General features: G+C 38.9%; 1 long non-coding RNA gene across 1 annotated transcript; it reads left to right on the forward strand.

Moving 5' to 3' along the window:
- The first annotated feature begins 432 nt into the window (after nt 1-432).
- On the forward strand, nt 433-991 carry LOC119792727. The gene is made up of 3 exons (XR_005282024.1): nt 433-489; nt 574-817; nt 901-991. It is a non-coding gene; the product is annotated as an uncharacterized LOC119792727 (long non-coding RNA).
- The last annotated feature ends 13504 nt before the right edge of the window (nt 992-14495 follow it).

A 14495-nucleotide genomic window follows, 5' to 3' on the forward strand; every position in this document is an offset into this window, starting at 1 on the left:
CGTGGTTTTTAGTCGTACAGTGTGAGCAGGTAGATCGCATGAGAGCATCGGGCCGAACATAAATCGTGAGCTGTGAGCTCACACTGTACGACTAAACGCTGCAGTTAGTCATAGAATGTGAGCAGCAGCTGCCCCGCTTTACTGGTGTAATCCAAGGACTTTTAGCTGTTCTGGTGTTTCACAGTATGCTGCATTTACAGCAGGAAAACATCCTGTTTTCGCAGGTCCAACAGAATACTCATTCAACTTCAAAAAAGATCTCTCACCTTCTGCAGCCTTTTTATGTTTTTTCAGTGTCCATGTGAGCTCTGAGTGTTAGGATTCCATTTTGTGTGGGTTGTTTTTGTGTTTTTCTTTTCTCCAGCACCAGATGGTGCCCTGTCCTCGTTGGGCCTCCCTGCGCACCTGCGGCTCGTTGGGTCATTACCAGAGGAGTATTTGAGCAGCAGGCTGTCACTACCTCAACGCCAGAGTGTTTGCTATTATTGGGTACTCTAGCCAAACTGAGATTAGCAGAGTCTAACCTTAGCCTTGTCTCTCTAAGTCTAAACTTGCTTTGTCTTTGTTCTTCAGAAAGAAGCCTTTCTGTATCACTGGATGAGCCTGGACCTTCTACCCGCCCTGGAAGGATTAACTGAGTCACACTGAGCTCCACATGATCCGTTCAAGTCCACTTCTGGAAAACCAAGTGACAGTCCGCTCCTTTACTCCCCTGGGTCTAATGTTAGTCTGCCTGTGCGCTCTCCAACGAGTTCATTCTTCTCTGCATTTAACCCCACAAACTGGATCCAAGGAATAACCAAGAGCACCCCAAAACGTAAGTGCCTCTCAAGCAATATCCTAGCCTCTGTCTTTTTTCCCACGGTCCCTGAACGGATCATTGTGATCTCCCCTTCTCAGTTTCCGGGTCCAGTTCACCAGTCCGCTGAGGTCCAACAGTATTACCCAGCAGAATATCCATCTGTGTTTTTGCCAACCCTCAATAAACCAGTTAACTTTTACCTTGGTCTCTGAGTGGTTCTCTGCATGTGGGTCAGAACTTTAAAGCCCATTATGACACTGAGATATTCAACAACTTTATTATATACTGAATATATATGTGCCTAGCTTTGCACACGTTCTCAGCCTCACTCTTGTTGTAAGCAGAACGTATGTGCAAAACAGTTTTTGAAACTTCATTTAGAGATTTTGTGTCCAAGAATAGCTGTCTCGCTAGAGCCTAGCTCAAGGCAGTTCTCTCGAGAATTACATCATATATCAAAGTACTGTAGTATTATTTTCAAAGCGCCATTTGATTTAAGCACACGATAATGGTCTCATTGAAAAAAAATAGTGAAAAACTGACATTTTTATTCATTTATAATCCCCCTCCAGATGTCCTGGACGGGACATAAAAAGTGGACATGGGCAAAAGAGGACGTTTGGTCACCCTAACTTGAGTAATAGGCTCGAAGTTCAAGCGGTGGCTCTAATCTAACTCAGGAGCATTACATGGAATCCATAATAGCTAAGGCCTCTTTGAGACCACCTGGTCTTTATGTACTATATATATATATATATATATATACTGTAGCTCATAACCTGTCCACAGATCTATCTTCTTTCTTTATTGCAGAGAAACAATGAACACAGTAAATGAGAAAGACAGGAGGAGCACTCCCCCAGCACCATGAGCCTGCTGATATTTTCCCAGTCAAAACTGGCTGTCCTTTGCAAACTTAACTTCCTGAAGGTTTTAACTCCTTACCCTCAGTTCTCCAGAGGATGTTACGATAACAGTCACATCCTTTTTCAAGTATCACACACAAAGAGTCAGTCTTGGGTAAAACAAGCAGAGATAGGAGGATAAATATGGTAACCCCAGACAGACCTTCCTCATTTAGACTCCTCTGCCATCAGACTGCTTTGAAATTTGAGATGAGGAATGAAACCAGATAAACAACTCTGGACATACGATGAGTGTGCAGTGTCCCATGTTAAGTTTTCCATCTCCTTGGATAGCCTTTCCATGCAGAAGATCTGGGGCAAACCTGTCAAAACACAAAAAAGTCATAAAACCTTAACTTGATACCCTCTGTCTTTCAGGCAAGGTAGTAGTTTTAATCAAAACACAGAGAGGTGAAGTGCTATTCCAATCACTTACAACTGAAGTTATAAGAGTTGCTATGTCGATAAGAGAGAGAGAGAAACTATTTTAAAGCAAAGGTGTTATCAGGATGTAAAGGTAAAGCAGCCCATTTCACAGACTGCAATGAGGAAAGAACTGGGAAAGATATGAGTTGATAAATGAGGGCAGGAAGGAAGCTTCTTAAACTCCACTCACTGTGTCGGAGCCATTACTGCTTCATTGTTCTCGGTCAGCGTCTGTTGCTGGCTCCCGTCTTCTTCATCTCGTCCCTATTGTCTGAGGGTCCTAAGGTGATGAGCTCAACGACATGATGACTGTTAGTCCCGCTGCCTTCTAACCTTTTATATTTTCTTACCTCACGTTACTTCCTGTCATGTTTCATGACAAAAATGAAGGCAGAAAAACATTTTCTTTCAAAGGCCTTCATAAGGAGAACCTCTTTAATTGTATCGCCTCTAAAATAATTAACAGTGAAGGTACTAGGAACTGCTACTGATTGATAATTCTCTCTCAAATCTTAAGGAAAAAATACATATAATTGTGCTTTTTATGGTAATTTGTAACCAAATGAGCTACACTGTGTGCCTGAAATTCTTTTGTAGAGATGTTAAAAAAATGTTTGGTTTTATTGGAGGAGAATATTATATTTTCCCACCTGAGTACCTTTCAGAACCTGTACCTTTTCCTTTTACTTAAGAAGTTAAATCAATACTTTTGTTTATTTTTAACCTAAATGTTAAGGGTTGTTACAGATGAAAAAGTGGAGACTTTTTGCAGGCTGAAAGGGTGGCATCAACAGCTTCTTGGAAGAATGCAGAAGCTGCTCATTTCTTGATGATACAGAAACTGGACAGCTACAAGAAGAAGTTGGCATATCAAATTCTCCCACCAAAAAAAAAAAAAAAAAAAAAAAATTAATCAGGAGTCATTGTTTAATTTCTCCCTCTGGTCCACAGGAAACGTATACACTGGAACCGACCCATCCAGCTGACTTGTTGCTTCATTTTGTGTTTTGATGATGACTTAATAGTTTTAGACAGTTCATCAAACACACATGGTATTAATGAAAAAACTAATAACAATGAGCATCTTCCTTTATCTTCAGTTTTAACAAATTTACACTGAACACATTTTCCCAGTATACTCACTGCATATTGCCTTGGCTCATCTTCATGCGCGTCCTGTAATGTGGACTTGTAAAAAGAAACAGCCCAACAAGATAACATTTGTTTGCACATACTTTGGGGAAAAAAATCCATTGTTAAAAAATAAAAAAAATTATTTGCTTTTTCTAAGACTTGCCTAGAAATGTGCATCATTATAAATGTCATTAAAATCATCTTTAACATTAAGACATTTACAATAGTCATGACTTTCTAGGAGAAACAAGTTATAGCCCAAGACCTTTAAAACAGAATGTTGCTTTCTCTAAGGCAGTTGGCTTTAATAAAATAAATTGATTGTAGTGATATTTTTAAGAAAAAGTTGTCAGGGAAAGAAAAAAGACACAGACTCAACCATGAACCCCATCCCTTTCCTCGGCGACCCACTTATTGAAGACAAAATGTTCTGAGGTTAGAAAAGGATCTGTAGTCCTTCAGCAGGTTATGTGTCTTCTTTTGAGTGGGACATACCCAGAATTCTCTATGCTTAGATGTCCAGGAGGTACATTATCCTGATCAGATACTTCAACAAGTTAATTAGTTTTAATGAAAAGTAAGTTTACCTCACTCTCACGACAACTCTCTTCAACGTATATTTATGGCTAAGATCAGCAACCCTCTGAAGGGAGGTTCATACCCACCTTTCTCTCAGTCTTCTCAACTCATCCTTAATCTCATGATCTTGGTTTATGGTTGGAATATGGGTTGAGCAGTGAATCCAGAAGTTCACTTCTTGTCTAAGCTCTTTCTTTATCACAACAGTCCATTTCAAGGTCATCACTGTTCTAGACAAGGCAAAAATCCTCCTACATCAATTTTCTGCAACATTTCATCATAGCATTTGGACAAGACACACACTTAATTACCATTGCCTCAGTCTTAAAAAAAATAGTTTTTTTTTTGTTTTGTTGTTGTAATCTCAACTGCTTCAGAGTGCATGTTGAAGGTCATGGCTTCAACATACCATCTAACCCACAAAAACATATTCCCGTATGGGCCTAAAAAGCTGTCTCTTGCACATTATGATGATTGGAAAAAACAAACAAGCATGCCAGCATAAAAAACTTATACCGGCTTTTAAGTGTATTAGTGGAGTGGTGGTGATTGGGCCTGTGTCATGGCTACAAATCATGGTCATGGCCTAATCATAGTGCAAACCTCAATCTACAGAAAAGCAAAGGTTTGTAGTCAAAGATAGAAATAATTGTAAGAACCTCAAAGAAATGAAGGACAATGTCCAGAAGGTAAGTACAGAGAGACAGCGGTGCTAAAAGTAGTGCTGAAAGTTTATGAATTACTGGGTTTTTAAAATGACTACATTTATATAGGAATTGAAAAAGAAAAACATATTTTCTCCAGTTTCGCTAAAAACCGAAAAGTTTGTATAAGTTTGAGCTGAAAGGATAAATCCACCCTCATCTGCATTAGCACAGTATTTAAGAGTAATGAGGGTGTCAGGGTTCATAAAATTACATCCCACATCTAATTATGTTGTAACGATCACATTTAGTTTATGAAAACATTCAGGCTAATTGTCTACTACTTCTGAAAAACAGATAGTGGTCTATGTGTCTTTTAGGCAGCAAATAACACGCATTAGAATTAGTTTCACCAAACCAAATCAAAAGCCCTGCCTGTCACAGCATAGCACGAGTTTAGGTTTCACTTTTGTATGAAAGCACTTCAATGGAAAAAGACGTATTTGTTTTCTCCTCGGTATTACTCCAGCTACATGTATAAGGCTGGCCTAGACAGAATTGTTTTCCCTGGATTCATAAATAAGTCAGTCACCGCTCACACTTCATGGAATCCAGAGTCCTTTTATCCCTTCCATGTGTTCCCCATGAGCCAGAGCCCTGACCTCTGACCCCTGGGCTCTTGACTTGGTTATCTCAGGCCCAAGGGAGATTGTGTACGTGTGTTGGCAGTTTGAGTTAAATCAGTGCTTGATTATGTCATGACCCCATCCCCTTCGTTCTTCCAGCATTGCACGGCCCAGTTTTTATTTCACAGACTATAAAGCACGCACACACTCAGACCCAGAACCACGTGGCATGATTCATGAGACACATCACACATCACCTTTTGGGTTTTTCTGACCTCTGGCTCCACTCCTTCATCGTAAATGAAACAAACAAGCCCACTGGAGCATCACCTTTAGAGGTAGTTAGGTTATGAAAGTATATCTGTTTATCTTTCTCATGTGAAATAAAAAAACATGTACAACCCTTAATATAGCAAAAATAAATTGCAATATTGGAGCTGACGTTTTCTTACAAGATGCTATCAGTAAAAAGGTTGATAAGCTTAAAGTTTGAGCAGCAAACTAATTTACAAAGAGCAACATATCAGTAGACTCCTGGTCACAGTCCCAAACATTAAAAGAGAAAGAGGATTTCTTTAGGAAAATATATCTTTACTGAAAGAATCACCTTAAATTGATGCCTGGAAAAAATTCCACTTTAAAGTGATATTAAAAGATTATAATGGGTTTGACATAAACTTTGTTAGAGGAACTTTCTATTCACTCCTAAACCAAGCTGACGTGTCTTGACGTATTATGTTGTTGGGACACTCAAATGTTTCCATGTTTAAAGTAATTACATTTATTTTGGGAGCCTGATTTAATTTTCTTTAGTCTGATCCAGATCTGATGACAAATGATAAATTTAACATCTTAACAGCTTGGCTCCTTAAGCTGCGAAGGTCCACAGCTAGAAAATGCACAAACAGGTTAAACCGAACCTTGATGACTACATGGTGGGTAAAAGATTTTCAAAACATCATGTCCTGATCAAAAGATGATAAAAAGTTTTTGAAATCTTTTAGAATGGAAAAGGGTTAAAAAAAAACATTTCTAAGGCTCTCATTGAACGACTACATAAACCATTATTCCCCAACTGGAACAGAGTGGTGCTGATCAAACTTTCTCCTTGGGCACGTGAAGAATATATTGATGTTGACACAATAGAAGCCAGAACAACATCTCAAGCTCTGCAGGTCTTGCTTAGCTCAGTTAAGGTTATTTTACTTTAATCAAAAATGAGACAGAGATATGCCAGTTCAACTTTTCAGTCATCTGGGTCATGGCAACTACATAACAGGCTTTAACCAGAAGAAGCCAGAGTTCAACTCAGCCTTTGTCAAAACTGAGCAAAGACTCCTGGATGAGTGAAAGAAATGAGCCCATCTCTGAATGACTCAAAAAATGGAGGGTCTCATGGTGGACAATTAAATGTCTGGACTTTAATCTAATTAAAGTGCTTTAACAAGATCTTAAACAAGCTGTTCATGATGTGAAACCACCATGTGCTGCAGAATTAAAACAACTCTACAAAGAAACCAAGGCAAAAATTCATCCACAGTGATATGAAAGATTTAATGAGTGTTATTGCAAATGCTGAATGGGGGGCAAGCAGTTGATAGATAGGTTAAGGGGCAAATACTCTTCAGGGCCATTCCACGTTACGTACGTTACAGTTCGGACACAGGTTTTAGTGATAAATAGGACTATATTTTTATTGCTTGGACTTTCCATTGTTTAAAAAAAAAAATTTGTGGTCCTGGATGAGTATTCTTTCATGGAAACTTAGCACACTATCCATCCCTTCACCATCTTCTTTAATACAGCCTAATTTTCCTCGTTATGTACGTTACATTCAGAGAAACCCTCCAAAGTCCGTGAAGTGTGCAAATTAGTGCATTTCTCTTGGTTATAGTTTGAAAACCTCCTATATAGTTGTCATATCAGTTGTTTTTGGGGCTTTACGAAACACTAAAATCTTTTGATGGGGAATTCTGGCGTTACGTGCGTTACAAAAAAAATGTTACGTGCATTACGCGTCCGAACTGTGTTTGAAAAAACCTATTTCTAGTGCATGCTATGAATATAGAGTAATTTGTTTTTACTTGAAAATAAATATTTTTCTCAAAATAAAGTGTTGTTTTAGTAGTCTTTTTTAATAATTGGTTCAGGTATGAAGCCACTAATACCAAGGAAACTGCAAGAAACCTTTCCTATGAAGACCAATTTTGCTTCTGAAACCATGTTGTGTTTGAGTAAGGAAGAGTTTTCTGACACAACTGACTTCTAAGTCTTCTTCTGTAAAGGAATGATAAAGCCATTCATGCTTAGACCCATTTCTGTTCGGAAACCATGCTGTTATTGAATAAGGAAGTATGTGTCTACACATAACTTGCAGGGCTTCCAAAGGAATATATAGAGGTGTAGTTCACGGAATTGGAGGTTCTGCTATATGACTAAAAAATAGGGTTCCGAATTCAGAAGATTTCTATCAAGTTGCAGTTGGGGTTACAGTCATTCATCTGCAGCTGAAATTTCAGAGTTTGTGTCAAAACAAAACCCCTGGCAAGATGTTAAAGATCCTTCAGGTATCAGCAAGGTGCATGTAGTTGCTTGTTGTGATTGGAAAAAGTTTGAATTGTACAAGACCGATGCAGATACAGAAACTTCTGGGATTGTGAATTATGGTACCAATGAGACCGCAGCAAGTAAGTGATGCTCTTAAATCAGGTGACTGGGCTTTGGTTCGATATTATGGCAAGAATTTCCCTGGTGAGGTATTATTAGTCATTGGCCCCGATGTTGAAGTCAGTGTCGTGAAACCTGCAAGAAAAGGAAAGCGGTGTTGGCCCGGACACCCAGATCTCCTTCCCTACGAGCCCCACAATGTTTTGAGGATGTTGGCACCACCAGTTCCAGTAGGAGCTGGTGGTTAGGAAGATATCTTCTATGAATTTAGGTCTGTTGTGTAAATATCATATGTCTACATGCACAAAAGCAAATATCAGAAACAGAAAACGAAAATTGTCACTCTTTTGTGTCAAAAATAAACGTAACATTTTTGTAACGCACGTAACGTTATGTGCGTTGCATGCCAATTTTCACTAGGGAAAAATGAAAACCCTTATGATTTCTTTGGTTTTGTTTGTTTACTCATCCTACCTTTAAATAATAAGAATGCAGGCCATATATGGTCAATATTTTGTTCTATATAAAGAAAATGCAAATTTTTGTTACGTACGTAACATTTGCAATGACCTTAATCTCGATTAGATTTTTTTCAAAACTTTCTAATATATCAGACATTGAGTGACTGTGATTGTTTGTGCCTCTGCTCAATAAAAGACGGTGTGACTCTGTAGTTTTTGCATTGGAAATTATATAAAAAAATGAGAAAATATATATCATTGTTTTAGCCTTTATTTTAAATTTTGAAACTGGCCTACATTTGATGCTGTGACACAGAAGGCATATGTTACGTATGAAACTAAAGTTAAAATTTTCTACTGTTTTAGATGTCTAAGTTTCAAGAAAAATGTATCCCATTGACAGAATTAAAAATGTTATTTTTCTGACCCAGGACCATTTTGGCTGGAATCGCCCTTCACATCAGTAAAGATTGGTTGAATTATTATCTTTATAGCTAATTCAATCATCATGTTAAATTCATTTCAGGATGTGAAATATTTAAGTTTTACAGAACAGCTGAAAGAAACATGTATCCTACACAGTCCAAGTTTATTTGCAAAGTATTTTAAATCAACCAGTAAGAGTAAGGACTAAAGTGCTTTAAGATTAAAGGAATAGTACACCCAAAACATGATTAGCCTTCATTTTCTACTCACCCCCATGCTGAACAACACTCTGGAGTACTTTTTTGATATCTCAAATGCATCTGGAGATCTGGGAGGCTTCTTGCTGTCTGCTGACATTCAAATAATGGAGGTCTATGGTGCCCGAGGCAGAAAGGTCCACAAAAAACGTGTCAATATTCCTCCATACTGCTCGTCCAATGTATTCCAAGTGTCCTGAGTGGGTAGCATCCAGAATTTACTCGAAATGAAGTCATTTAGAATGTTTTTAGAGCATAAACAGTAGTGTATGGGATTTCCTGAAAGCGCACATGCGCGTTCACGACGCTACGGAAGCCGGCAGACCAAACCAGATGAAAGTGCGCATTCAGCGTCTGCTCTGCCAATAATGCAAGCGTAGAAGAAGAAATGTGCTGTTTACCTGTGCAAAGAAAGAAACAACGAAAGAAAAATGTCTGAGGACTTCAGTGTTGAGGAAGAGCATGAGTTCTTTGCCGAGCTGAATGCGCTGGTTTGGTCTGCCGGCTTCCGTAGCGTCGTGAACGCGCATGTGCGCGCTTTCAGGAAATCCTATACACTACTGTTTATGCTCTAAAAACATTCTAAATGACTTCGTTTCGAGTAAATTCTGGATGCTACCCACTCAGGACACTTGGAATACATTGGATGAGCAGTATGGAGGAATATTGACAGGTTTTTTGTGGACTTTTATGGACCTTTCTGCCTCGGGCGCCATAGACCTCCATTATTTGAATGTCAGCAGACAGCAAGAAGCCTCCCAGATCTCCAGATGCATTTGAGATATCAAAAAAGTACTCCAGAGTGTTGTTCAGCATGGGGGTGAGTAGAAAATGAAGGCTAATCATGTTTTGGGTGTACTATTCCTTTAAATAAAGTAAAACATGAAACCAAAATTCTCAAAATGAAACCACCAGTATTCAATAGATTTGCAACAAAATAAAAAAAACATAGAAGTATCAGGCTTATATTGAAAGACATTATAAAAATACAGCAAAAAAACAAAAATGTAAAATAATTGAACAGAAAATCATCAGAAGAATGTAAAGGCTCAAAAGAAGTGTTTAGATCCTATTTCCTGGTGAAGATTCTCAGTCATCCAGGTCATAGTTATTCCAAAAAAGTAAAAAAAAAAAAAAAACCATCCCGGATGCTTGTTCAATTCAAAAACCTTGCGTAATGGGAAGCAAAACATTATCATACTTGGTAAAGTCCAGTGGATTGTTTTTTAACTTTTTTTTTAACTTTATATCCTATTTGAACACAGCAATGACAGATGCCTGTCTAATTTCCAAGAGCTGGCTATACAACATTTGGGAAATGCTTCAGATAAAGGACTAAGTTTACTCCCAAGCTTAAGTAATGGGACATTGCTTTTTTCATAGCCCCTGTACATTTGAGGATGTGTGTAATTTTGAGTGATACAGAAGACCTGATAAAATTTATTTTTTGCTCAAAAAGGAATCACTGCAGTCTAATAATGTGTGATCATTTCACTGTGTAGAGTAAACTGCAAATCAGTGAAACCATAACATCTGTAGATTGCTGTAGATTTCTGGGTTGCAACACTAGCTTTTAAACATCCCCGTATCCAAAAATCTCTTGACCCCAAAGGATTTGTGATTGTTGTTTGATCAGCCAGAGGAAATGATCGCAGTGAGCGAGGGTTATTAACAAATGGAACCTCTTTGACGATGTGATCCTTTAATTGTTCTCTTATGTGAGAGTGTATGTGTGAGCATAGCTATGTGTAGGTGTGCAAAGGAGGTAAAGCATCAGGGAGACCAGCGCTGCTGTGTATCAACAGGACACCGTCACCACCTTCTGTTTACACACACAGCCGTCTGGCTCATTTAGTGCCTCTTCCTATGTTACGCTGATCTAAAGGGGAAAAGGGCTAAAGCTCAAAGGTGAAAGGTCACCCGTACAAGGACCAGTCTCCTTTTACCCTTAGTTCCTAATTAGGCTTTAATCAAGCTAATTAGGCTTCATTAACCAGCCAGGGGAGCTGGGACAGCAAACCCACACCAGACCTTAGCCCCCCCCCGCCCCTTATAAAGGGCGAAGAGAGGTGAGATTAGGGGTTCTGATAATTTGGTGAAAGAACCAGCAGAATTTAACTCATGAAAACCTGGTTTCATTCAGATAAATCCTTATCAAACACAATTGAAAAACAGAGAAAATATAGACCAGTAGAGAGCACAAAGCAGCAAACAAGATAAACTCTGGATATTCCCCGTAGAATACCAGTAATTAGTTCTTTCGTTTTCACATTTTCTTTCAATGCATATGTACACTAACAGCCTATCAGAGACATGCTGCGCTGCCGTAGACCTGTGGAGCACAGAAAGAACGCTTTGTGTGTCACACTGGGACCTAGTGGCCGCTTCTTTACGTTTGGCTCCCCTTCAAGCCCTGGCTGACCTCCAGATCGAAGAACCAGGCCAGTCATTGCTTTGCACCAGTCCATCCCAGACAAAGAGGCTCTACACAGCTCTACCCCCCCTCCATTCCTCACCCTTACATCGCAAACTGGGTTACAACAGCCAGCCCAGTCATTCACTTTGACATCAGTATCTTTTGTTGACCCAAATGAAATTTTCCCCACTAATGCATCATTTCCTACCAAATAATGTAATTTACGTTTAGGGTTAGTAAGGAATACTGAATCTAATGATTTATTCAAGACGTGCTTCTGTGCCTTTGCCTCTCATTTTACTGGAAATACTACTTCTTGACAGGAAACACATAGGCTGAAATTGGAAGGAACTTACTGTTTCCAGTAAGTGGAAAATATGGTCTGTGTTTGCTCCATCTGCAGCTCATAGGCTGATTTGTTAAATAACTGCACTTGAATTGTATAAGGTATTAGTATGTTTTAAATTGCAGCAAATCTTTCTACACAGTTCCTCTTACACCCCAGGATTCTATAGCCTATCCAACTTGATAACTTTGAGGCTCTTTTATATCAATGGGGAGGCCATATCTTCTTTAAAATGCTACATCCCTTTATTGGGGTTTCAGTGTCTGCAAAGTTCTCCTAATATCTCATTACAGCATTTTAAAAAAGGTGTTAGGGGCACTGAGGTTTTTCTGTTGTGAGTGAGCTTGTCACAGAGAGGAACTTTGCTGCTAGACGAGGCACTTTTGTTCAGCTATGCTGCTGCCATCAACACCTTTGTTTACAGATGCTCTACATCTGCCTGTTTTTCAGTGTAGTCCTGTTTTTTGACTGGCTGGATGTTCTCTCTTGCTCTAACATGGGAGCTGGCTCGGAGCTTGTCTGTCTGACTGTGTGTTACCTGGACAGGGCCGCCTTTTACAGTTGCCTTTTGTATCTCTGCTTCTTTCCGTATGTCTGCTTTTGTCTCCTTGAACCCCAGTCGGCCTTAGCAGATATACATTCACACTGAGCCTGCTTCTGCTGGAGGCTTCTTCCTTTTTAAAGGGAGTTCTTCCTCACCATTGTTGCTAGAAGCATGCTTGCAGTGCCATTTCAGTGCCTTGAGATGACATGTGTTGTAAAGTGGTGCTATATAAATAAACTGAATTGAATTGTTATTGCACACCTGAAAATATTTCTCTATCAAGATGACTAGCATGTGCATAAGGAGGTCAGGAGAATCATCTCCCCTTTTTCAAAATGTGTCTCCTTGTGAATCTCTATTAATGTGAACTTGGTTATTGAAAACCAGTGAACCTCGGTTCATCTCTGATCTTCATGGAAAATGTCTTAACAGTGTGCAGCAGGCCCCAGTCTTCATCAGCTGCCTGCCCAACTAGAGTGCCACATCTCTCCTAAAGTTCTGGCATCTTTTATAGCAGAGTTTTTCAACCCTGGTCCTCAAGGCACACTGCTCTGCATGTTTTAGATGAATGCTAAATGCTACATCTAGATGAGGAGAACAATCACTTGGATGCAAATAATGCATGGTCCAAGTTTTAGCAAATGGCCATCAGTAAGTGTGTTTGTATGAATAAATGACAGTGGAGGAGGTAAAGTTGCAGCCTCCCTTCAGATCCTCAGGGTGGAGATGTTATGAGACAGGTTCTGTTCCAGGTAGTAGGTAGCCATCGATTGGTCCATAACTGGCCTCACCGGGCCTGTAATAAACCAGGACCCATGGGTTAACAACTAGACATTTAAAATCAGCTACTAGCAGTGGTGTCAAAAGTACACACATTACTTAAAGGGGAATACCATTTTTTATTTTTATTTTTTTTACATTGGGCCGTTAATTTGGAGCTGTTCTGAAGATATTAAGTTTTGAGAAGCTGTATGCTTTTTTGTGTTTTTTCTTTCTCTCTCAGTTGAGTAAAATAATTACCGTCATGTTATAACTATAAAGAGAACTTGTTCAGATAACGACATGTTTGTATTTTCAAAATGAAAAATTTCAATAAAAAATATAGGTAAAAAAAAAGACAAATGCATGTAAATAAACAACCTTAATTATTAAAGCCAACAATATCATTGTTCTGGTTATCCTTAGTTAGATGTGTCTGAAAAAAGGAGAGGCTGGTGTTGGATCAGCCATGACTCCACCTTTGCTGGGGATTGCTGGGTCCTTTCTTTACCGAGGCTGTAAGGGGCCGCACTGAGAGACGGCCCCTCCTCAAACTGACGCAGGCGGCGTCGCCTCAGCATCTCATTCCTGTGCCGTTTGGACCAAGATGGCGATCTGCAAAGGTCTCTGACCGCAATAAACAACCTTAATTATTAGGAGTATATACACATAATATGCCATTCAATACAATTGTTTTTCAGTGTATAAATAGGCCATTTAAGTACTAAAAATCATAACATCATAGATAAATCTAAAGCAAGAGTTCTATATTCCATAATTTCTTGTTGTTGGCAGAAAGCACATTGTGCATGTTTTTATTTTTCTTTATTAAAGTTTCAAAAGTTAAGCATAAAACACAAGTCTAATCAGATCTGGAAGGACAATCCATTTTCTGCACAGGTACCTCAACAGCTGCAGACGAGTTCTGGTTATCCTTAGTTGGATGTCTCTGAAAAGAGGAGAGGCTGGTGTTGGATCACCCAGTTTGTTGTTTTTCAGTATATAAATAAACCATTTAAATACTTAAAATCATAGCATCAAGAACAAACTGCTGGGTTTTTATTATTCATTTAACTCAAGAACAAACAAGTGCTTGTGTAGCAGCTCCTCTCTAGAAGAAATCAGCCCTCTGGGGAGGGTTTTCTGGCCACAAATCCCATCACCTCATTTATCCTTTTCCAAAAGCCATAATTACAGTGTTGCTCACTTTTCCACACCTCAGGTAAGTGTTGTGGTAAATGTTTTTTTGTCCTCCAATAATTATTGACTTATTGAATTATTCTCTCAAGATTTATGGAAGTAAGGTTTACATAAAAAAATGCAAGCTGGAGTAATGTTCCCCTTTAGTCTAAAGCATTCACGCCTCTTTTTTCCTTAGGTGGAAGGAAATTATGCTCTACATTTTTTACAGATAAAATTTAAGAGCCTATTCTTAAGCATCATGTGAACAACACAAACATAACATGAGGGTAAATATCCAGTTTTTATCGAAATAAATATCTG

This window comes from Cyprinodon tularosa, unplaced genomic scaffold (assembly GCF_016077235.1).
Source record: "Cyprinodon tularosa strain WSP-4 unplaced genomic scaffold, ASM1607723v1 ctg43, whole genome shotgun sequence".
Lineage (NCBI taxonomy): Eukaryota > Metazoa > Chordata > Actinopteri > Cyprinodontiformes > Cyprinodontidae > Cyprinodon > Cyprinodon tularosa.